Source organism: Cheilinus undulatus, linkage group 6 (genome assembly GCF_018320785.1).
Source record: "Cheilinus undulatus linkage group 6, ASM1832078v1, whole genome shotgun sequence".
Lineage (NCBI taxonomy): Eukaryota > Metazoa > Chordata > Actinopteri > Labriformes > Labridae > Cheilinus > Cheilinus undulatus.
In genome coordinates, this window is record NC_054870.1 from 3,738,031 (window position 1) to 3,763,132 (window position 25,102).

Below are 25,102 nucleotides of genomic sequence, written 5' to 3' on the forward strand. Positions count from 1 at the left end.
CAGATACCATAAAACAAAACAAACCCCAACAATGCCTTCTTTAATTTCTTTTATTCAGCCATAATTTATTTTATGATGTACTATTATATATTTATATATTTGTGCTGATTTTCTGTTTTTTTCTGTCGTACTGGTCTCTGTGTTTAAAAAGAAGAGCGTATTCTTACTGGTACTTTTTTTTGTGTCAGTCCTATATTTCCTGGAGCTGCGCTGATAAAAACATTGAAACAGTTTCACCAGGATCCCTTCATTCAGTACAAGCAGTGCTATCATGTTTGCTACATCCCACACTTTTGGGTAGCAGAGCGGCGTTTCCCTACTGGTCTGCTAAAAGACTGGCTGAGAACCTCTGCTGTGAAGATGTTATCACGGCTGTGGACTGTGACATTTGTTCCCCTTGTTTTGAATTTCTCATGCCAGAAGTCTGCATCAGCAACAATCTTGTTTATTCCTCTTTTTATACTTCTGTGTTTCTTTGCCCTTCCCTCTGAATTGCTTCATCGTGATTTACTGTATGATTCATACTCAGACAAAGGCTCAAACTTGCCGTTATTTCCTCCAGTAGCTGAGGCATAAAATATGTTGCCTTCCTGTCTGTCTGCAGGAATTAGACCACCCTAGGGGAGGCTGTAAACATTCTGTTTCCTACCTGCTTTCTGGAGTTAATTTCATTCATTGTTTGAGCTTTAGTAGTCATTTCTTTGTTTATGTTGGTGACCAGTACAGATCTAAAGTGGAGTAGATGATTGAAGCTGTATAATGTTAACTGCAATGCTATAAAAGCCTGAGAGAGTAGGCAGTATCTTAGAACAGAAACTCAACAGAAACAAAGGTGGTAATGTTAGGTGTCTACCTAGCTGTAAGTCTTTTGATGCAGTCATTTATTAAGGCCAAAGGCCGTTCTGATGTCGACTGTGGGACAACGCTGAGTAAACAAACCCAGCCCTGAAAAACCACAACAGAAATTCCGGGATAGCACAGCTACTGTAGTTGCCTCACATATGTGATGATCCTGTTCCTGGTCTGACAGAACCCTCTCTCTCTCTCTCTCTCTCTGTCTCTGTCTGTCTCTCTCTCACTCTCTCTCTCTTTCGCTCTCTCTCTCTGTCTCTGTCTCACTCTCTTTCTGTCTCTCTCTCTCTGTCTCTCTCTCTCTCTCTCTCACTCAGTCTCTCTCTCTGTCTCTGTCTCTCACTCTCTTTCTGTCTCTCTCTCTCTGTCTCTGTCTCTCTCTCTCTCTCTCTCTCTCTCAGTCTCTCTCTCTCTCTCTGTCTCTCACTCTCTCTCTCTTTCTGTCTCTCTCTCTGTCTCTCTCTCTCTCTCTCTCTGTCTCTCTCTCTGTCTCTCTCTCACTCTCTTTCTGTCTCTCTCTCTGTCTCTGTCTCTCTCTCTCTCTCTCTCTCTCAGTCTCTCTCTCTCTCTCTGTCTCTCACTCTCTCTCTCTTTCTGTCTCTCTCTCTCTCTCTCTCTCTCTCTCTGTCTCTCTCTCTGTCTCTCTCTCTCTCAGTCTCTCTCTCTGTCTCTGTCTCTCTCTCCCTCTTTGTTCAGTCTCTGTCTTTTAGCCTTTGTAGCTCACATAAAAACATTAAAATCCTCCATTAGAGTCAAGATCCAATCTTTCTTTTTCCTTAACCCCGTCAGATATCTGCAAAACACCAAGTTAACAAAATGAATAAAAGCCTCATCCAGTCATCATCATGACTTCAGTCCTCCCATCAGCTGATTGAGCAGGAATCAGTGCTCTACCCATAATGCACATGTGGCACGGGCTTTATATGGCATTATGGGTAATGTTTTTTGTTAACTCATACTCTGCAGAAGAGAAAGGTCATATCAAAACTCAGACTCAATCAGGCAATGCTGTCAATGTAACCTCAACCCTAGTTTAGGTAAAGATCATGGGTGCACTCACACCAGACCTAGAGTCCAGATATCATGCTGAATCAAGACTATGCCTTGTTCCCAGTACCCACCAGTCTGCACTTCCTGCTCCAGGCCCAGACCAAGACTGAGTATGGCTACCTCTTATATCACAGGTGTCAAACTCAAGGCCTGGGGCCCAAATCCGGCCCGACAAACAGTTGTTCATACGATCATACGATCTTTCTATTCTAACTGGACCACCAGTATGAGGTCTGCAGATTTCCTCCAGTAAACATGTAAACTTTACCTTGATGATTTATAATATCCTTGTTAAATTACAAAAATCTGAAAAAGTAAAGAGTACAAGTAGTTAGATAAAAACTCAGGAAGGTGGGAAAAGAAATTAATGTTGTCATTTCATATTTTCAGTTTTGCATCTCACAATTCTGACTTAAACTTAAGATTTTGACTTTTTTTCATGTTTTGACCTTCAAGATTCACAATTCAAAAATTCTAAGTTATATTTTTATCCTTTAAACTTGGGATTTTGACTTTCTATCTCATTTTTTTGCCTTTTACAAACATTATTTTGCCTGTAAATTCCATGTTTGACCTTTTGAACTAATAAGTTTGACTTTTATCTTAGACTTTGAGCCTTTAAACAAATCATTTAGACTTTTTTCATCTCAGAATGATTTATTATCAGTGTTATTTATATATTTTTCATATTTTACTTCTGGTGAAAATGAGGTTGACAGTTTAGTTTAAATGTTGATCTTGTTAGGCTCTTAGGTTAGGCCTAAATTCAAAATCTGTGATTGACTTTCACAATCCTGGTCTAAATAGTCCGGCCCTCAGGACTTCTCATTGGAGCAAATCTGGCCCAGGACTCAATGTGAGTTTGACACCTCTGTCTTATATTATCATGTATGACACACTCATGACCTTGTTTTTAAGGAGCAAGTCTAAGAGTCAGGAGAAACCTGACGCCCTCTGACGCTGCAGGGTTTCTCTAACATGTGAGGCTGGACACACACTGGATGATTTTCTAAATCTTGAACGATTCTAAAATGGTGGGAGACCACAGACATGATGGAACAAACACAGAAGTCTGTTGGTACCCCCTTACTGTCCCTCTATAATAAGCTATCCTGACTACCTCCATCCATCCATTTTCTATACCGCTTATTCCTTTAGGGGTCGCAGGGGGCTGCAGCCTATCCCCGCTGTCACTGAGTGAGAGGCAGGGTCCACCCTGGACTGGTCGCCAGTCAATCACAGGGCAGACAGACAAGCAAGCACGCCCACCTATAGCCAATTTAGTGTGATGAGCAGGAAGCCAGAGCGCCAGAGGGCACGGGGGAGAAAATGCAAACTCACTGCACAGAGAGCCCTGACCAGGAAGAGAACCAGGAACCTTCTGTGTGAGGCAACAGTGCTAACCCCTGCACCGCCACACAGCCTGCGTGATTTACAGGCACAGCAACATCATTAAACATGGAAAAGAATCAGGATGAAATCCTGGATGGAAAGAAGCAACAGTTGTGTTTATGCTTGTGACCGGTGGAAGAACGTATGATCCAGCTAGTGACGCTACCTGGTCTCACTCTCATTGGTTGCTGTGAATCATTCAGTTGGAGCAGTAAAACAATGTTGTTGACACCAAACACTTGAGGATCATTCAGACGAGTAATCGTTGCCGACAAGCCTCCACCCCCATGATTGTCAGGGGGCCAAATCTTGCCTCAAATTGAGCTTAAAATCCTGTAGTGTGTGGTTGGCCTTAGGCAGGCAGCGCATCAATTCAATATGAGCCACCATATCATGCTGAAGCTCACCCTCTTCAAACATGCCAGGGCCATGGAAGTGTACCCTGTTTGAACACAGAAGTCTAAAATACTGGTCTCTGATGGAGCCCAATCTGTACTGCACCCATGCTTCAGCACAGTCACAGTTCTGATTGGTCAGGATTACTTAGGTTTGAATAATTTTCTATTTAAATATTATTCAGACTAAAACAGCCAGAAGAGAAATTTTCTAAAAAACAAGGTGAAACTCACAGTATCATGCGCTAATAATATCTGCAAGCTGGGATTTAGCAGTGTAAGAATATTTTAGGGGCACACACACACTTCCCTGAAGAAGGGAAGGCAGTGAGAGGGTCGTTACATGAGCAAGAAGATCAGTGGAACCAGTGGAGCTCAGATCTAAACATCACCATAGTCCAGCGCTAACTTAAAGTTGCAGCAACCAGCTTCTTTTAGGATTCATAAGAGAGGCAGGATCTAATCCTGAAATAGAAACCAAGTTTCAGCCTTTTAACCAGCTGCTGAATGAAAGCAGTAAAAGTGGTCGATGTCTGTAGCCTGAGACATTCTCAGTCCCTGAGAGGTAACGAGTGAGGGCAGGTTCTTTGGCTTCGCCTTAGCATTTGAAAACAGCAATGACTTTTGTTTGTCTGCATTTCAAACAAGTATTACACCATAAAAGTTCTGCTGAACCGTGTTAAAAGCATTTATATTTATCTAGCTTCCACTGTGCCATGCCCTGTTGCTCTTCTGCAAAATCTGAACATTAAGGCCCTCGTTATATTAAGGCCCTTCAGGCGTAACAACGACGGGGCTTCATCACGGTGCTGTTGCTGAAATGTGTACAGGGCTTTAGAGGTGATCCTAGAGCAGTGCTTCACAAATGGTGTGGCAGGTCAGAGGTAAGTCTGGGTGTGTCTTGGGGATTTGTACAACCATAGAACTAAAGATACTGCACCATGAGTTCCCCTGGCTGTTTGGCATTGATATGAATGTGACATTCTGATATCGGTCGGCCTTTGGCAAAAAAGTTTGAAAACCACTGCACTAGAGAAAGCCGTCTCCAAACAAAGAAAGCAGACATAAACGTTTGACCACTGATGTCACTGAAATGTAACAAATATCTCCACCAGTTACAAATAATCATTTCAATGAACCACAGAGTTTAAGTTCAACAAAACAATAAACAAGAAGAATTTTCTGTATAAACTGATAACATCCGATTTATAAAAATGAAGGAGAAAAGCACCTAAAGGTACACTTCTGTGTTCACAATGCCACTAGAGCACATGTGCACCCTCTCAGCGTGAATGTGGAAGTGCACTTTTTAATGTGTATTCCTCCCTCATTATAAGAAACTTATAAATAAAAACAAAACCTTGGTCTTCTGTTTAGTAAATTGGCATTATAAGCTGCCATCTTTATCTAATAGAGTCCTCAATTCAAAACTAGAAGCTGTATTTAGAAGCTGGCAAGAGAGCTGGGCGGTGTTGAGCAGTGCTGGTGGTAACTGGCTGGAAATGCACAGTGTGTGTGTGTGTGTGTGTGTGTGTGTGGGGGGGGGGGGGGTTCCATTACAGAGGTGAGTTTGAGCAATTGAACTTGCAACCTATAACTGGTTCTCAATGTAGGGGTTGGGACCCTCCTGGGGGTCGTATATTTTAGCCTTTATTTAGCCATTTTTATAAAAATGCTTAAAATGAATGTATAAACAAAAACATGGTAATTTGGTAAGACTTCCACTGAACCCACAGTAACAGGCCTGCTAACAGAGGCCTGCTAACAGAGTTGGCCGGGCCCCTGATAAACCCAGAGAATGGGACCTCCACAGTCATGATTTATTGACGACATCAGTGTGTGTTGGATCAGAAGTATCAGTGCTAGAGTCTGGCTTACAGTGGCCTCACAGTGGAGCTGAAAAGTGTGTCAAACTATTATTGGACTCTTATATTAAAGTATCTATTTGTGCCACTTTTTACACCCAATTTTGCCCCTTTTCATCAATTTTGCAAAATTTGCACCAATTTTTACCTCTTTTTTGCCGCCACTTCACACCAAATCTACCATATTTTAACCCATCTTCAGCAGTTTTCCCACAATTATTTCCTGCATTTGAGCTTGTTGCGACGTTGAATTCTCCACCACATTTTAGTCCCTTTTTCTGCCCATTTCTTCCACTTTTTCTGCACATTTTGCCACTTCAAAACCAACTTTACCACTATTGTTGCCTCTGTTGACCCATCATTGCTCCTGTTACTTTTGACACCCATTTGACCACATTTTACTGTTTGTTATACCTATTTCTGCTCATTCAACTCATTTCTGCCACTTTCTGCCTATTTTGCTTCATCAGTTAACCCATTTTTGTCTGTTTAAACCAATTTTCCTCACTTTTTAATCCAATTTCTCTGCTTTTATTTCTATTTCTGCCACTTTTGACCCAATATTGCCACTGTTAACCCAATTTTACAGTGTCATTTAGCAGGCACTTTTATCCAAAGTGACTTACATCTGGGACAGGTGTTCCTGGCCTTGCCCAAGGGCCCAACTGGATACTTGTGCTCTGACTGGGATTTGAACCCCCAAATCTCCAGTACCACATCCAATATGTCTGTATTGCCTCACGGGCTGAAAAGGTTCACCTCTAACAGCCTCCATGACCGGATACGTCCTGTTACAATTACTAAAGTTAAAAATGTCTCTGTCTCTGAAAACTTTAGGGAATATTTGAAATACTGTTAACCCCGGTTAAAATCATATATACATTTATGAAATAGGAATAGCCACTCTTTAAATTACTATAGATATTTCAGTGCAGTAATTCTACATGTTGTGTTTTAAGCATCAGACCTCAGAGATTCTTCAGATGAACTTCAACACAACTAGGATTGTCACCACTGCTCAGAGCGCCAATATCAGTCAAAGATACAGGACAAGCACTCGGACAGGGAGCTCCACCCCACGGCCCAGCTGATCATTAAACACACCCAGAATGATGTCCATGGACAGGCATGATAACACTGCTCAGTAACCACCAAACCTATCTCCCCACAGCGCTCCACCCTCCCTGTCCCGTTGAGTTTTTCTCTGCATGCCTAAAACTCTCTTTCTCTTGGTGTCAGATGTAACAGCTGTCATGGTTTGATTTGTTTTGTTTTTATCTCTCTCTTTTTGTTGGCAGGCCGTGGTTGGAGATGTTGCAACACCTCATTCCAGCACTCTGATCTTCCTGTTTCTTTTTCTCTGTTTATTTTTTAAATCAAGGTCAACGTCTGCAAAATGTATCTCTATAGCAGAGACTCACTCGACAGCAGCAGATGCATTTAAAAATGTCTCAGATCAGCACTCTTCTGATGTCAGCGTGCAACTACAGCTGGTCAACCAGGTTGTCTGCACTGACATGACATCATCATCTGGGCTTTCCCAACTTGTTTAATGGCATAGTAACCTTAATAAATGCAAACTTCTGACTGTGAAGAAAGTAATACAAAATATTTTCTAAAAAATGTAAACCTCATTATTCTGGCATTTAACAAACAAATTTGATGATCTTTCCTGACCAAAACCAGGAAAAGTGGAATCTGATTTATATGGAAGTCCATTGCGGCTACTTAAAAAAAATAATGTGAAAGTTAGGCAATCCAAAAAAAGAAAAAGATAAAGAAAAAAAATCTCAACTCATAACTATGAGATACAAAGTCATAATTATAAGATAAGTTAAATTATGAGACTACTTTTTATCTGATAATTTCAACTTTTATCTCATAAGTTTGACTTAGGATTCTTGTCTTTTTTAAAGAATCTACCAACTTTCACTTTTTTTCATTGGCTGAGATGGGCTTCCATAGATGTAATATCAGACAGTGATATTCCATAGATGTAATATCAGACAGTGATATTCCATAGGTGTAATATCAGACAGTGATATTCCATAGGTGTAATATCAGACAGTGATATTCCATAGGTGTAATATCAGACAGTGATATCCCATAGATGTAATATCAGACAGTGATATCCCATAGATGTAATATCAGACAGTGATATCCCATAGATGTAATATCAGACAGTGATATCCCATAGGTGTAATATCAGACAGTGATATTCCATAGATGTAATATCAGACAGTGATATTCCATAGGTGTAATATCGGACAGTGAATAAAAAGGTTATGTGTCTTTTTATTGGGGAGGGAATCACTAGTGGCCCCACGATACGATATTATCACGATACTTGGGTCACAACTTGATATTATTGCGATTTTAAACATTTTGCAATACAGTGAGTACTGTGATACCATGTATTGATATATTGCCATCTATACCTTTTTTTTCAACTGTTCAGCTGATTTAGCATTAGCCTTGGCCTTATGCTTGTCATATTTCCACAGTATTTTATTTTCATGTAGCACTTCTTTCAAACCTCCTGTGTCATGTCTGTCTCATTCGTGCCCTGCTTGCACTCCTAATGTCCTTCCACTGGTTTTTTTTTCCATTATCATAGACTTCAGGTCATATTAGCAATTAATTTGAAAAAATCGATACTTGGTGGACGAGACAATTCAATATACCACCAGACAAAATATCACGATAATATGCTGTATGGACTTTTTCTCCCACCCCTACTTTTTATACAGTGTATGTAAACCAGAATAAACTTAATGACTACATCTTTCAAATAGTAGTCTGTATTTTTTCCAGCATCACCAAGTATTGGTCCAAAACCTGGAGGTTAAGTTGAAAACTGCAGCACAGCGTCTGAAAGGTCAGACCTAAATCCAAGCTGAGTCCTTCTCAGGCTACCAGAGCCAAATGTTAAGAGATCTAATATCAGCCCTTCAACACTTCACTGACAGTCATCTCCACAGCTAACAGACTGGACTGGTTTCTGAGCTTCCATTATCCTCAGACTTCTGAGCCAGTAGACATTTCTGAAAATTAAAATGCTAGATTTCTGTAATAGGACACTGAGCATCATTCAGTAAAGACTTCATAAACATCTGCCAAGAGAAGAGAAGGAAAAATCCTGATGAAATGATGAAATGTAAAAATGTGTGTGACCACAGGGCTTTCACAATCTGTGCCAGCCCCTCAGGCCAGTGTCACCTTCCCTCCATCTTACTCTCCTTCCTTCCTGGTGCTGCTATTTTTACCAGAGAGGTGAAAAGACCAGCCTCATGACTACAGGTCCGTTTGAGCTGAACCTTTGTTGGCTCGCTGAGAACCTCCTCACTGTGAAATGTTTGACTCTAATTCAGTGACTTAGTCCTGATTTAAAGGTGTTTATGGTGTCTGCAAGAGCAACTAAAGATGTGAACATCACCATCCAGGAGTGTTTTATCCCTAAACTGAAGGTTTACGAGGTCTGGCTAGTAAATAATGTTCCTGCTCTTCTGAGGATAAACCCTGTGGTTCACAGTCCCCCTGAGTGTTCTGGATTAAAGGCTGGGTGTTCACACACAACTGCTGGAAGTTTCCATCAGTGACGTCTTCAGTTCACTGCTACTGACTGATGCTGATGTGTTTCTGCTAAGGCGTCTGAAAACGATTCTCTTAAAAGTTGAGTATTGCGTTTACTTGAAATTTTTGGTGAAACCGAACGACGCCAATGTCAGGTGATTAAATGAAACTGAAGATTTAGAGAAGGCAGAGAGGAGGTCCAAGACCAGGAACGTTCTGGACGTTCATGCACACCAAAAATGTCTGAAAACAAACTGAACAAATGGTCGATGGCTCAGGATGAGAATGAGAGCAGAAATGTTTCCACTGATAAAGAGACAGTTCGGCTAATTTAGTTTGAAAATTTAAACATGACAAAAGTGTGTGTGCCAAAGTTCATTTTGGAACAAACTGAAAGATCCCCCCCCCCCCCTTGTTTTTTAAGGTTTATTTTGGGCATTTTTGTGCCTTTATTTGGTAGAGGAGGATAGTGGATAGAGTCAGCTGCGTCATAGGTAAAGTTATCCTCAGATTTCACAGATTTCTAACCTCTTTATCCACCAAGATGGGCTGTGAAAGTCCTCCCAAACTTGGCAGTAGGTCCTACTGGTTAGAAAAGTAATCCAGCGCTGCAGTCCGTGTTGAAATCAGCAGGATAGACGTTAGTTAGCATACTAAACAGTTGTATGATGATGCGTTCAAGTTAGCTGGGAAATTTTACCATTTAAGGACTGGATATAAATACATCAATATATCAATTAAAATAACCTAGTAATTCAAAAATGTTATTTATTAGTACTTTTATTCAATGAAGACCTTTTAAAAGGAGTTTGTAGCGTTATTAATAATTTAAATGTAAATTATGTAATGTATGTGTGAATGTGCGTTTACATGTATGTATAAGTACATGTCAGTACGTACACGTCTATGTGTATATATACGTTTCTATAAGTGTATACGGGTACATGAATGAAAGTGTATACATACACATTATTATGATTTACCTTATGAGTATTATTCAATTTTCATTTTATTTTATTTTATTTTTTTATCTGTTATTATTATATGTCTACTATTATTGTTGTGATTATATTATAACTAGAAAAGCACTCAGAGAGCGCAGACCTCCGCCATTAGCCCTGTGTCCCAACAGTACAGAATCCTTTAAAAAATTCCTGGATCCAGACGATGATCCGGATCAGTTCTTCCTTATGCCATTCCTGACATTTCCTGAAAATTTCATCAAAAGCTGCCCACAACTTTCTGAGTAGTAATGCTGACAAACAAACCCTGGCGATCACATAACCTCCTTGGCGGAGGTAAAAATGTTACTTTTAATGTTACTATTACTATAATTATTAATAATATCATCATTTCAATTTGTGATATGATTGTCAGTCTAGTAAGTTCACCCTCCTCACTTTTTATTATTTTATTTTGTTTTTAGGACAACTATACTTTCTTTATAGCCATCTTCTTTTCCCTTTAACTTACAAGACTGGAGTATTATATTCTGTATAAGCCAGGACACCTTAGCACACCACAGATTATCGAACACTGAAGCCATAATCATGTCTGTTTTTTTAAATATTCTTGATCAATTGATTTTCTTTGTTTGTTTGTTTTCTTTTCTTTGTGTGTGTGTATGTCTGTTGTGTTTTCTTGTTACTGTTCTGTGTATGTAGCTTCACTTTATCACCAATAAAATAAATAGATAATATTATCAATTTAAATGTAATTTATTCCACCTATTTATTTTAATACAATTTAAGTTTTAAAAAAAGTTATTTATTTGTTTTAGTTACCGTACTGCACAGCAAATTGAGGTCACTGGAATAAACTCTGTGTGAGTTAAAATCAACTCAATCTGAGTGTACATGTGAGACCATCGAAAAAACTCTAGAGCCGAGTTAAAGTAACTCTTTTCTGGGAGTTGATTTTGAACTCTAATCAGGAGTTAAAATAAACTCTTATGGGAGTTATAATGCTACTCTCATTAAGAGTAAAATCAACTCCCATTTTGAGTTACATGAACTCTTTCTCAGTGTTTGTGGTTAATACTTCACAGTGTTATATATTTTCTTGTACTGAGGTTATATTACAGACCACTTAAAACACCACCAGATGAAAATCTACCATGCCACTAAAACCTACCAATTTTCATAGGTCATTGTGGCTAACCTGTCATGCTCTCATCAGGATAGAGAAAAGTGACAGACAGCTTAGTATCCTTTGTATTAGACTATCCCTTGCCACGTGTGGGAAGTGGACAGTGTCACTCATGGTGCAGATTCATCTAACATCAAATCAACAATAATTCACCAGAAACATGAGCAAATGGAACACAACAGTAGTAACTGTACAACAGGCAACATCTAAACATATATAAACATATATAAATACATCTAAACACCCAATGCATGATGGGAAAACTCTGCTCCCCAGATTTGAAGTGGCATTAGAGGCGTGGCAACAAAGCTGTTGGGAAAGAACTCAGGAACAGAGTGGATTCACTGCTCTCAACACTGTGTGAATCAACTACTTTTTCTAACACTGCTCCGGAGCATCACTTAACACTCGCTGGAGACTAAGTGCGTGAATGTGCTCTGAAAATCGAACTCTTTCTCTCTTTTTTTGTTTAACTCCCAATTTTTTCACTCTGGGAATTTGCTGTGTGGAATCACTAAGGCCCTCCCTATCGCCATTTTTGCAGGAGGTAAGTTGAGAGACCAGAGCGAGAGGAGAGTATCAGACCTGTTGATCTCTGATGATGGCGAAGCATTTGAATGTTCCAGAAGCTTTGGAGCAAGCACTGAGGAGCAGCGATGAAGGTGGCACAGCTTCATTTTGGTAAAAACAGAATGACAGACAGCATGTATGCTCAAAAAACGACACAACAAAATGTAATTTTAGACATATTTCTGCACTGGCCGATTACCTTATCCATATATTCCACTTCTTTTGTGAAGCTGAGACTTTGGTAAACCTTTTTGAAGCATTAAAACAATTCGTCCACATGAGTGAAGGTGTGTTTTCACAAGAGATTCAGCATTTGGGCTAAAATAACTCCTTACACCGTCCTCTAGGACAAAAAGGCCTCAGTGTGCATAAAGCTGAGATTGTCCTGAAAATGTATATAAAACACTTGGCTGTTGTGTTATTTGCAGGTACCTTTAAAAAGTGAACTGAATATAATGTAAAACTGGCAGACATACCCGTAGACCTCAGAGGGTTAATGTTCAAGAAGAGCTCAGACTGTCTGCCACCTCAAAGACTTGTGCTTGGCAGTAACCGGCCTTGTTGATATCAACTCTAAAATCAGCAGTGATCCCAGAGATCCCGCTCTAAGCAACAATTTTCCTTTTCCCTCACAGAGAAGCCAGCTCTGCGTTTAAATTACCAGCTCACACAAAAGTTCAGAGAAACTCATCCAAACTGAGAGCAGCGAGCTACGAGCAGCGAAGGTGCTGTCCAACTGTGGAATGGAACATTCTTTGCGTGTGTGTCGGTGTGTGTGTGTGTCGGTGTGTGTGTGCATTGTAGCTCAGTTCATGCTGACCAGTTTTCCTGTTATTGTGGAAAGAAAACGGCCAAACAGATATTTATAATTGACACTCGTTCTGCCTCACACATGTTCACACACTCTCTCAGTGTAATTACAGAGTGTGTTGCAGAGGTGCTCGAGGTAATTTATGGGTTCTTGATGTTAAAATCATTGCTCTCCTGTGTGTGTGTGGGTGTGTGTGTTAGCACGCTGCTGGCGGCATGGTTCCACTGTGGCCCCTGTGTTCATTTCCAGCTTCCATGGTAGTAAAAAGGAACACATCAAACGTGTGCATGACAATTACAGTCATTAGAGAGAAACTTGATGGAAGCTGCAGGAGCAATTACATTTTCCAGAGTTGAGGGGAAACTGGCTAAACTTCCAAATATTTGGATGTTCATGGAATCATGTCTATAGCTTCTTAACTTTCGGTGTCCGATTAAATTTGAAATCTGGCAAAGTTAAAACATATGCTAGACATTTTTACTGATTCCCATCTGTACACTTTTTTGCACAATCATTGATTCAGTATTAGTTCAGTTCTCATCTCTCTTTTGCACCATTAAACATTTTACCCTGCACATTACATCGTCGTAATCTTTGTCTCATATATTATTTAGATTCCTTACACGCACACACTGATGTATTTCAAGTGTTTACTTCTTTAAATTTGATGATTATGGCTTACAGATAATGAAAACCCAAAATTCAGTCTCAGAAAATTAGAATATTGTGAAAAAGTTCAACATTGGAGACTCATGGTGTCACACTCTAATCAGCTGATTAACTCCAAACACCTGCAAAGGTTTCCTGAGCCTTTAACTGGTCTCTCAGTCTGGGTCAGTAGCTACACAATCATGGGGAAGACTGCAGACTGGACAGATGTCCAGAAGACAGTCATTTATGCCCTGCACAAGGAAAGAAAAATGTGGTTAAAAAAAAAAAAAAAAAAAAAAAAAGAAGAGGTGCAGAAGCAGCAGGGGTAACCACAGCCTTGAGAGGATTGTGAAATGAAGCCCATTCAAGAATGTGGAGGAGCTGTACAAGGAGTGGACTGCAGCTGGAGTCAGTGCTTTCAGAGGCACCACACACAGACAGATCCTAGACATGGACTACCACTGTTGCATTCCTGGTGTCAAGCCACTCCTGAACCAGAGACAACGTCAGAAGCAGCTTATCTGGGCTGTGGAGAGAAAGGACTGGACTGTTGCTCAGTAATCCGAAGTCCTCTTTTCAGATGAAAGTACATTTTGCATGTCATTTGGAAATCAAGGTCCCAGAGTCTGGAGGAAGAGTGAAGAGGACCAGAATCCACGTTGCTTGAAGTCCAGTGTGAAGTTTCCACAGTCAGTGATGGTTTGGGCTGCCATGGCATCTGCTGGTGTTGGTCCACTGTGTTTGATCAGGTCAAAGGTCAGTGCAGCCGGCTACCAGGAAGTTCTAAAGCACTTTATGCTTCCCTCTGCTGACAAGCTTTATGGAGATGCTGATTTCATTTTCTAGCAGGACTTGGCACCTGCCCACACTGCCAAAGGTACCAAAACCTGGTTTAAGGACCATGGTGTCCCTGTGCTTGATTGACCAGCAAACTGGTCCGACCTAAACCTCATAGAGGATCTCTAGTGAAGAGGAAGATGAGAGACACCAGACCCAACAACACACAAGAGCTGAAGGCCACTATCAGAGCAACCTGGGCTTCATAAAACCTCAGCAGTGCCACAGGCTGATCGCCTCCATGCCACGCTGTATCCCTGTAGTAATTCATGCAAAAGGAGCCCTGACCAAGTAGTGAGTGCTGCACATGTTCATACTTCTTAGTAGTCCAACATTTCTGTTAAAAAATATTTTTTTCTATTTTCAGTAATATTCTAATTTTCTGAGATACTGAATTTTGTGTTTTCATCAAAATGAACAGAAATAAACAGTTGAAATATATATAGTCAGTGTGTGATGGATCTATATCAGTGTTACTCAACCCTGCTCAACCAAAGAGCAAAATCGTTAAAAAATACCTCTGCAAGAGCCACAATCTAAGTGGTAAAAAGTGGCAAAAAAAGTGAAATACATATGTTACAGGTGGCAAAAATGGTCAAAATACTGTAGAAAATGGCAAAAAAAATTGTGAAAAGGGACTTAAACAGGCAAAAAGTAGCAAAGAGTGGCAAAAATAAGGGGAAAAGTGGCATTCAATAGCAAAAGGCAGCCTAAAATGGGTGATAAGTGGCAAAAAAATAAGAAAAATGACAGAAAATCAACACCGCCATATAAAAAGAGTCAAGTCCGCCAAGTAGGGAAATACAAGTGGGCGAAAAAATGCCATTTTTCGGGTTAACAAGCACGACAATAATGTTACATTAATTTTAATGAATGGATTTGTGAGGCAGTTTCACGTATCACTGAGCATAGACATAATACGTTGGCTGGACGTCGATGTCGCCGCCATGTTGCCAGAGGCAAGTCGCTACGTCATTCAATACAGTAGACAAGGATTGTGCCCGTTTTAAGAATAAAAAAAGCTCAAATGACGAGATTGAATGGATTTTAATGAATGATTTATAATAAATGATCCATGTTGGAATAACAACTGACACTGAAACATAAAAGAAATTGTTATTATTTTCTCAGTTGAATGAAAAGATGTACTCCACGATTTAAAATAAAATAGTTTTACATACAACACAGTTTCATATATGTATAGATATTTTTTAATTTGGATTTATATGTACAAATACATATATATATATATATATATATATATATATATATATATATATATATATATTTGGATCATAAATCAGTTTATTCAAATAAATTATGTAATCGCTGTGCTTGTTAGTCTGAAAACTCACAGATTTTTTGTCTACTTATGTGGTGGACTTGCCTCTATTAATATTGTGGCAACACACAGAGAAAACAAAGAGCTTCCTCTTTGTTTTCTCTGTGTGTTGCCACACGTTCACTTTAAGCAACTATTAGAAGACGAGACATGGCGGCGCTCATCAGACTTCCTGAATGAAGTAGAGGTACTCGGCTGCATCCAGGTCCCTCTGGAAAATCAGGATAAAACTGGTGAAAAAGGGCAAAAACGGGATAAAAATGGAAAACGTGGGCAAAATGTGGCATAAAGAAGTGGGCTTAAAGCAGTAAAAACTGATTAAAAGTGACAACAAAATGGAAAAAACGGGGAAAAACATTTCACATAAGGGCAATGAAAACACAGACAAAAGTAACTGTTGCAATGTGACTTGCAATGGATGATTTTTGAGGTCAAAGTTCACTGTTGTATGGTTTTCTGGGGGAATAATAATTCAAATCATCGCAAAAGAGCCACGCATTGAGTGTCACTGATCTATATAACGCATCACGTTGCATGCATTAGCAGTAGTGCTGAGGGTGCTGTAACTGCTTTCCATGGGCCTTCTTTTTTTTAGCCAACATCTTTATTTTTTCCTGTGGCATGCTATAACTCAGAAACTTCCAAGGTTTGAATCACGATGAGACACCATAACACTTGCACTGCAGCATCATATCTAGCAGTATGGTGTGCTGTGCAAAGGTGTAGTTTTTGTGGGTGAAAATATTCAGCGTATTTTGATATGTCTTGTTGTTACCGTGCCATGTTCTTGTTTGCTGTGAAACAGGAGCCAAGGATTTGCAAAGTGGGGTCGTTTTTCTTGGCTTATGTAAATTTGCTGACGAGTGTGATGTTTGAGTTTCCTGATGTCTGCACCCTTTCACAGATCTGACGGTTTAAATGCTGCATGGGTGTGTGCTTTAAGAACTCAGATTATTACTGGAAATGTACCCTCAAAGCTGCTCTGATGCTTTATTAATCTATGAGAAAACAGGCCAGCTTCACTGGAACTTACAGATTCATTATTATTGAGGTAAATGTCTTTTTAACAGAATAAAGGTTAACAAAATGTTATTTTCTATTAACTCTGCATCTACAGATCCTGCCATATTCCAGTGGCCTTGTAACCTGACACAGAAGATAGACTGATATCCACTGGATGGATATATTTCACATTCATGTGGGAAAGCTTGCTATTAAGGTATTTGACAAGGACAGGACTTTAAAGAAAAATTCTCTGATGGTGAGAGGACAAATGCTCTGTCTGTGACATTCATCACAGGCCAATCAGAGCGACAGAACATGTGATGTAGTAGCACGCATGAGCAGCTCTGCAACAAAGCTACAGGTAAATGCTACCGTAGTTTAGGGACTGTGATGTGGATTAAACGCCGCAGCCAGTCGGGAGGAGAGCGAAAACATCTTCTCTGCCAAGAGGAGCTTAGTGTGGCTCTTTGCTCTTGTTTAAGTAAAGAAATGTGGTCCAGTTCTGATTGAACTGCCGCCATACCAATGCTACAGCCATGCTAACTGCTCCACTAGCGCCCATATACAAACCCTCCCCTAACCTGACATGCCAGATGGATTTGTTTCACACATCCATCTGGAAAACCTTCAAAACCAAGTGTTTGGGAAAGGGCAGAGGCTTTGATAAAAACTCGGAGTATGATTGGATGAACGTTCTGTCTGTCACATCTTTACGGGCCAATCAGAGCAACAAAACATGTGATGTCGCTGCAGCCAAGGTGCGCGTGCGCAGCTACCGAGGAATAATGCGAACCATGGCAGACAGGAGCTTTGCAAGATGGATTCATCAGTGAGAAACACGAAAACGGGCGTATCCATCTGCTTTGCAAGGTTAGCATTCCCCTTAACTCTTGCAAACTCAAGCCAAAGCAGGTTGGCAGGAGTGCGGAAAAATCTTTTCTGCCATGAAAAGCTTTCGTGCTGTTTCTCCGCTGTACTCCACCGAGCTATCCTCAAAGTTACTGTCTGCTCACAGGGCAACTAAACCCCGCCCATAGCTACCCCCTGACGAGAGCTCTGCAAGATGGATTTGCATGATGGCAGACATGGAGTCCAGCCAATCCATCGACTGTGCAAGGTTAATGGCCTTGCACATGCTTTGAGATGCTATCATTAATCAATTGATCATGGCTGAACCCAGATTCGTTTTCCATGATTTCTTCCTCACCATAGCAGCTTTTTTTTATCCACAGTCAAACATCAGACTCTTGACACCATAGAACCACCAAACAACAATGTAAACTGTTTTCATAAGGATCCAGATTAAGTGTACTGCGTTTATAGAAATACTTCATCCTAGCAGCAGAATGTCATAAAGCACTTATAATAAATTAATGATGACTTGGGTTTTTATTTACTCACAGGTTGAAGATATAAACACAGGAAGTGTTTATGATTGGTTGGTCTGAAAGCTCAGGAATGAAGAGCAGGGAAACATCTGGACTAAGGAGGGTACGGTTCATTGTTCCTGATCAGCTTAATCTTTTCAGAATCTGCTGAACCCATTGTAAACAGAGCTACTCAGTCCTAGTGTAAAAGTAGAGCATGGCAGAATAAAGTTCAGGATAAAACAACTAAAGGAAACGGCTTCAATAAAAAAGACAGCCATATGCTAATCATTCTGCTGAGCATTTCATGAGTTGTTTGGGGGTTTTCCTGTCATATGGAGGTGGTTTACATGCATTTAACAAGACAGAGAGAGGATGGCTATACTCATTATACACTCACCGACCGCTTCATTAGGTACGCCTGCTCAGCTGCTCAGTAACACAGATATCTACTCAGCCAGTTACATGACAGAAGCATGATCATGGCTGAGTGGATGAAGCTTAAACTAAGAATAACAATGTGGAAAAGGTGATTTGAGTGGCTCTGAACGTGCCATAGCTATAAGTGAATATTCATTCTGCTGCAATCATAACACATGGACTCCATCTGCATCACCAGCTTAGCTCAACCAGTGTGTTAAAAGGAACTTGGCATTGGCATTTTTTTCACAGCAGATTTTTATTTCAGTGGTTCTTAGCTGACTCACTGCCTCTTTCTTAAGAAATGACAACATAATTTTTATAAAATGTTCAAGCAGTCAAACTAATCTGAGGAAAATGTTACAATTTGGACCTTAGATGGGAGAAAACCTGACTGAACAAAGAGACACGACAAGATTTACTAATTTGTCATGCACAGATTTTGTTTGCACTCCTGGTAATTTCTAACCTTGCAAAGCAGATGGATACGCCCGTTTCCTTGTTTTTCACTGGTGAATCCATCTTGCAAAGCTCCCATCCGAACCGTTTGAGCCCGGTTTCCCAAATCGTTCAGCCCTAATGCATACATGTTTGTATGTTTGGAGGGAACAAATGTAAGATGATCAAAAGACCAATCAAACCAGTTTCCCCCAGTCCCTTTTATTTTAATTTTGTTTATTTTTCATCTTAAAGGAGGGTGTGTGTAATAAAATAATAAGAAGAACAACTTAACTTAATGAAGGGAAGGCTATATGATATTAACAATTATAATATAATCATAAGCAATATGAGGTTTAATGGGGGGTTACCAACTAGTTTTGATGGCGATGTCTCTCTGCCACATTGTTTTCCACTCACTTGATGGGGACCCACTGGAAAGAGCTCTGCGACCCAGTTTTGGGTCCCTACCCACCAGTTGAGAACCACCGGTCTAGCTAGCTAGTTCTCAGGGATAGTGGAACAAGCTTTCTCCCACTTGTTCTTTAATTGTTCTCTATAGAGTGTAATTTCACAGCCTGTGTCCTGATTTACGTGTGTTTACATTACATCTATATTTTCCAGAAAGTCTCTTTGGCCGTCACATGTTCCATGAGGTAATGCTCCATTACTGAGGAGTTTTGGAGTCGATGCTGTCCTGGCTCTGAACTCTCCAAACGTGCCACACTCCCAGCACATTGGCCCAAATCTACAGCAGCATGTCTTCACAATTAGAACTGAGAAAGGAAAAAAGCCGGCCTGTAGGAAAATCTGACTTTACTCAGCAAAGTCAAGGAAAGTTTGTGGAGAAGTTATTTAGGAAATAGAGTCAGTAGAGCAGCAGAGTGTCAGAGAAGAGGGTCAAAGACCGATTAGATCCCCTATTCCTCCTAACTGAAGAGAGAAAATACTTCAGACTTGGCCTGCCACAGCAGTGATGATGATAACAGTCTTGCCCATTAAAAAACTGGAATACCAGTACTAAGCTAAAAACCATGTTACTGTTTCATTGTGGGGCAGGTCATGGTTCTTCTTCCAACCAGTGATAATCATGGCAGATGAAAGTCAGGTACTCTCCACACCAAAACAAAGATTCCTTATCAGTTTGGGAGTGTTTCATAACAGCAAAAGGGAGTGACACCAACCAGCAGCGCTCATGTATAAAAAAATACACAATCTCCCAGAGCAGGGTGCATGAGAAAATAACCATCTGATATTCTGCATGCTTGATACAGCATGCACCCTGTTGGCAAAAACCATAGCTGCTAAATATGTTAATCACACACCTGCAGCCTTATCAATCCAGCCATAACTTCCATAAGTCCAATCTACTGAAACACAGCTGTCATCACCTTTGAGGGCTGCAACAGTATTTACATTCATCCGTCATGGTTTGGTGCTTGTAGTCCCACGACACAACTCACCTGAATGAAGATCAAACATGGCGGTATTTAACCACCTGTTTATCTGGCAGTAATACTGTTAACTGTTTACTAACCATCATCAAAACCACAAATGAGGAGTTAGAAGAAGGCCTGACAAAATACTCAAAGAAGAAAAGGTGGCTTCAGTAAGAAGAAAAGCAGAGCTACAAGACCGACCAGCTTCTTCTCCCTCTCCTCATTTTTTTAAGATTTATTTTGGGGGATTTTGTGCCTTTAATGGATCCAAATTCAAACCCGGGCCAGCACCTTAAACCACTAAGCCATCTGCACGCCACTTTTAAAAAGTTTCAAGATGTGAAAGCAGAAAGAGTCAAAGACATTACTGAGACTAATGCCCTATCCACACAGGAGTAGTATTACCTAGAGCTCTGGTAATTTGTAATAATCTCACGGGACATCTGTGTTTCTATGAATCATAGCCTCGCAAAGCAGATGGATACACCTGTTTTCTTGTGTCTCATAGATGAATCCATCTTGCAAAGCTCCTGCTTGAACCGTTTGGGCCTGGTTAGAAAGTGACAGGACAAATCAGCGTCAAGGGGCAATAATTTCGGGTGCGGCAGAGTCGTGACGTAAGCAAGCAGTAACAAGAGGCCGGTGCAATAATGGCGGAAGAGATTAGCGCGGATGCTGCTAAAGCGCCAGTTTTATCAGAACTTGACTACAATTCTTCATTAAAAGAAGAACAAAGAACAGCAGTGAGTTGTTCTCTTTTCAAAAATGACAAAAGTCGAGTACTTACATGTCACATGTTTTGTTGCTCTGATTGGCCCGTAAAGATGTGACAGATAGAACGTTCATCCAATCACCCTCCGAGTTTTTTTCAAAGGCACAGCCCAAACGCTGTCTATGAGAGGTTTTCCAGGTGGATGTGTGAAACAAATCCATCTGGCATGTCAGGTTATGTGAATCAACCATGTCTGTAAAAATTCCAGGGTAAATTACGGCCCATATTTCAGCACACAGAGGTCCACGGGTAACTCTAATCCTGTACCAATCAGCATCTCTGCAATTAAGGGTGGTAATATTATTTGTTTCTGTCTAACCCTTTTTCTGATTGAAAAGTTTTGACACATCTAGGTTATTAATAGTGCTTCTCTTTCAGTTAATTTCAGCTTATGTGTAAAAATGGCCTTATTTTACTTATTTATTTAAACTCTAGTCTCCAAACAACTGCCTGATCTAATTTCTGTATTATTTAGCCGTACATGTCATGCATAACACAATTTATGATTTGAACTGTGTAGCTGAAAGAAACCAGAAACAGCTGATCTCCATGAGGAGGGTTGTTATGGATGCGAAACGAACCAAAATAAATAGAGCACTGTATAAATATTCAAAACACCATCTGCATAAAAACTGTTAAAACTAACAGGAAAGATTCAGATTTGACAGGATGTATAGTAGGGCTGAACGATTTAGGAAAACAATCTCATTGCGATCGTTTTTCCCAATATCACGATTTAATGTGCAGTTATTTTTTTTAAGTTCCTCATCTCTTGTATTTTTTAATGAATGCTTTATTTTGGTTTAAAAACAAAAATAAAATCATTTTATACATAATAATTTATCAGTAACTGAAGGCTGAAGCCCAATGGCTTATTTTTGCCTATTCTGTACTATCATAGAATTAATCCAGTAAATAAAAAAACATGAGCAATAAATCATTCTATATACTATCCAGCACAATTTTTGATCAAACTAGTCTAACTGTGGTTATTTTAACCCATACTGCATATTTCATATAAATGCTATTAAAGGGAATGATCATTTTTATGTGATTCTTAATGTGATAAAGACAAACAAGAAAAGTAGGATTTTTTGTAAACTATTCTAAAAATGATTGTTTGCATAATGTGTTGTTAATGCGATGTTAACGTGTTCTCTGCTGCAAAAAAAAGGTATTAAAACTGGTATTTGACACACATTTAAGGTTAACTTCATCTAATTTTGGATTAATTGCCCAGCCCTAATGTATAGGACAACTGAAGAGAACCTGCAGAACGTGATGTGCACAACTTTGCATTTTTCTGTATAACTTTGAGAAATATAAATCAAATGTGCATTTTCATTTCTGCAGCCATGCAGCACCCATGTTTCCTCCAGAAATGTCTGTACATTTGAGAACAGCACAGACGTTACTTATTTTGTGTGAATGCACCAAACACTGACATCAGGGGGTAAAAATCACCAGAGTTGCCTGGGTAACACTTATCCTTCAGATAGGGAATAATACATTTTAAAACCTACAGGCGGATATTTTAAAGAAGTCAACTCAGCTCACAAGTGTGTATTTAAAGAGGTAGTGAACACTTCAACATTTTTTTCAACTGTACACTGAGGTACCTGACTGAACTATGATAAAACACATCAGGGTTGGTGTTGGAGCTGAAAGTTGCACCAACCTGATAAAAATCTGGACTTTACAGCTTTTAATTAGCTCAAACAGAAATCTGCCTTGAAAAATCTTTTCTGAAAAGTTGGGGCTTATGTGACGTAGAATCCTACCATCAGTAGGTTTCTACGTCACAAACTCTATATAAAAGGTAGAGGTTACCGCCTCTAACTGACTTTACCATCCAGAGACCACTCCCATCCTCTCCTGCCTGCACCTGCACTGTCTCAGCTCTGAGAGCTCCGGCTGTAGTAATGCCGCTGCTGGAGCCAATGGACCGAACAGGTTGTGCTCAGAACCACCACGGTCCACCATGAAACTATAGCATGCATCAGGGGGACTCTAGAGGGGAAAACTCCTCCACTTTAAGAGATCGCTATGAGGCAGCAGTGCTGTGGGACTCTGTCTGTGTCTCTCTCTGACAAGGGGAAATCTCTGTCACTCTCGCCTCAACTGGAAAGCCCCGTCCTTTTCCCCTCCCTCCTCTCGGAACCAAACTGCTCACTTTCTGTGCATTTTTTGAATTACAGAGGTGGGTGGAGCCAGCTCTGAGCCGGGGGTTCATTTGCTCTTTAAGTGCTCTGCTCAGGCTCCATTACAATGTCCTGTCCTAAACGACATAAACTAGTCCAGAGTCTAGTCCATGTCCCTCCTACATGATGCACGAGTCAGAACTGCACTAGCTATATATGCACTAGATATATTTCTCTAAATGTGAATATTTCATCTGCATTTTTACATTGTATTTATTAGCATTTCAAATCAGGAGAAATTAAGCTAATTATTTCTGTGTTGTTGTTTTTTTTTTATTTTGCAATATTTCTTTCCTTTGGTTGTCTCATGTTTAATCCACCACAGCCTCTAGCAAGAGTCAGAGATAATTTTACATCAGTAATAGCATTAGAATGAACTTTAAGCTGCACTACTGTCAGTTAAATGTAATAAAGAGGAAGTGAATAAATCCAGGACTTTATGTGGATTTTTTCAGATGAATTGAACCCATCCTGTTACACCCCTAGTGTGTGTTTGTGTGTGTGTGTGTGTGTGTGTGGGGGGGGGGGGGTCATGCATGCTCTGTGTGTTACTGCTAAGCAAAAATATTTTCTTTGCAATCAGAAGAATAGAGGAGTTATTGTGCAAACCTGTTATTTTTATGTTTTATATGCACCTGCATGGGGCAACGGCCTGCATGTAGACTCAAACAGACCAACACTGTTGACAATTCAAGCACACCTGCAGAGCAAAATCCTAAAAACACACCGTAAGAAAAAGATGAACACAAGCATGTTGTTTTCTTTAATGCCATGATGGCAAGGAGGCGAAACTCTGATACTGTGGCTGGGAGCGTCATGCCCATTCAAACAGACATTTTTTTCTCAAATCTTTTTTATTCTGAGTTGGTCTGATCTAAAGCCGCTTGGCTCATAGCAGTGGGTCGGACCACTCAGACACTTTCTACAAGGTGTGCATGGCTGAAGTTACAGAGAAGACCAAGGAGCATGAAGGTTGTCTTTTAAACGTGTAAATGGGAAATATAAGGATTTATGCATCACTGCACCTGCAAAACAAGTGTATTCTCCCTCTTTAGCTGCTTTAATCCTCTGTCTTGCTAGTTGGTTACTTGTTGAAACATAGTAAATAATGATAAAGCGAGCTCAGGTGGGTGAATCCTGAGGGTAACAAGGTCATTTTATCAGCGCTAAATCAGAGGAAAAGGAGTCATTAGACAGTTTCAGGTCAGGATCAGTGACCTGAAAAAATGTCAAAAAGCACCAGGTAAGGATGAAAACCCAGGTGGTAGTTTACTTTAAGTGAGATTCATAAAAACCCTTACCCTTAAATATCCCTTTAGTCTTACTTAACAAAAATGGATTTAAATATAAGAAAAACCCCAGATGACTCACTTCGAGTCAAAGCCCTGGATTCAAAACTTTACAGATAAAATCATTTCATGGTATAACCAAAATAATACGGGTAATTTCTCATAGCAGGACACAGACGGCCTAGGAGGCCCTGGTTCAAGCCCAGCCTGTGGGCGTGTCTCCCCCACTCTCTCATCCCTGTTTCTGATTTTATCCACTGTCCTCCTCTATAATAAAGACCGAAAATGCCCAAAAATATAAATAAAAAAATATTATTGTTTTTGTTTGTTATTATATTTTATTTAATTCATGTGAATCTGAAAAGTCAGATCCTCAAAACTGTATTTCATTACAGTTTAAGTGCATTTTTTTACTTGCAGCTGGTCCTTTATAAAGCTTTGTTTACTTTCTCAGACCAATCAGAGTTGGATGTGATGGTGATGTCATCAGGGAGGTAAAGGTGATGATATGAGGAGGGCAGGTAAACATGGAGGTCAAACATGATGATTTTTAACACAAAAAATGGCTGTTTGAACTAAGCTAAATCTTGTGAGGCCACTGTGTCAGACGTAGTCGCTGTGACTTTGGTAAGCAACCAGGAGGAACTGATCTCTAAAGTGAAAACTAGAAAAAGTAGAAACAAGC

General features: G+C 39.9%; 1 protein-coding gene across 3 annotated transcripts in view; it reads right to left on the reverse strand.

Annotated features, from left to right (window-relative positions):
* Positions 1-25,102, reverse strand: part of piezo1 (piezo-type mechanosensitive ion channel component 1) — a 127,895-nt gene that overhangs the window by 85,453 nt on the left and 17,340 nt on the right. The window lies entirely within an intron of this gene.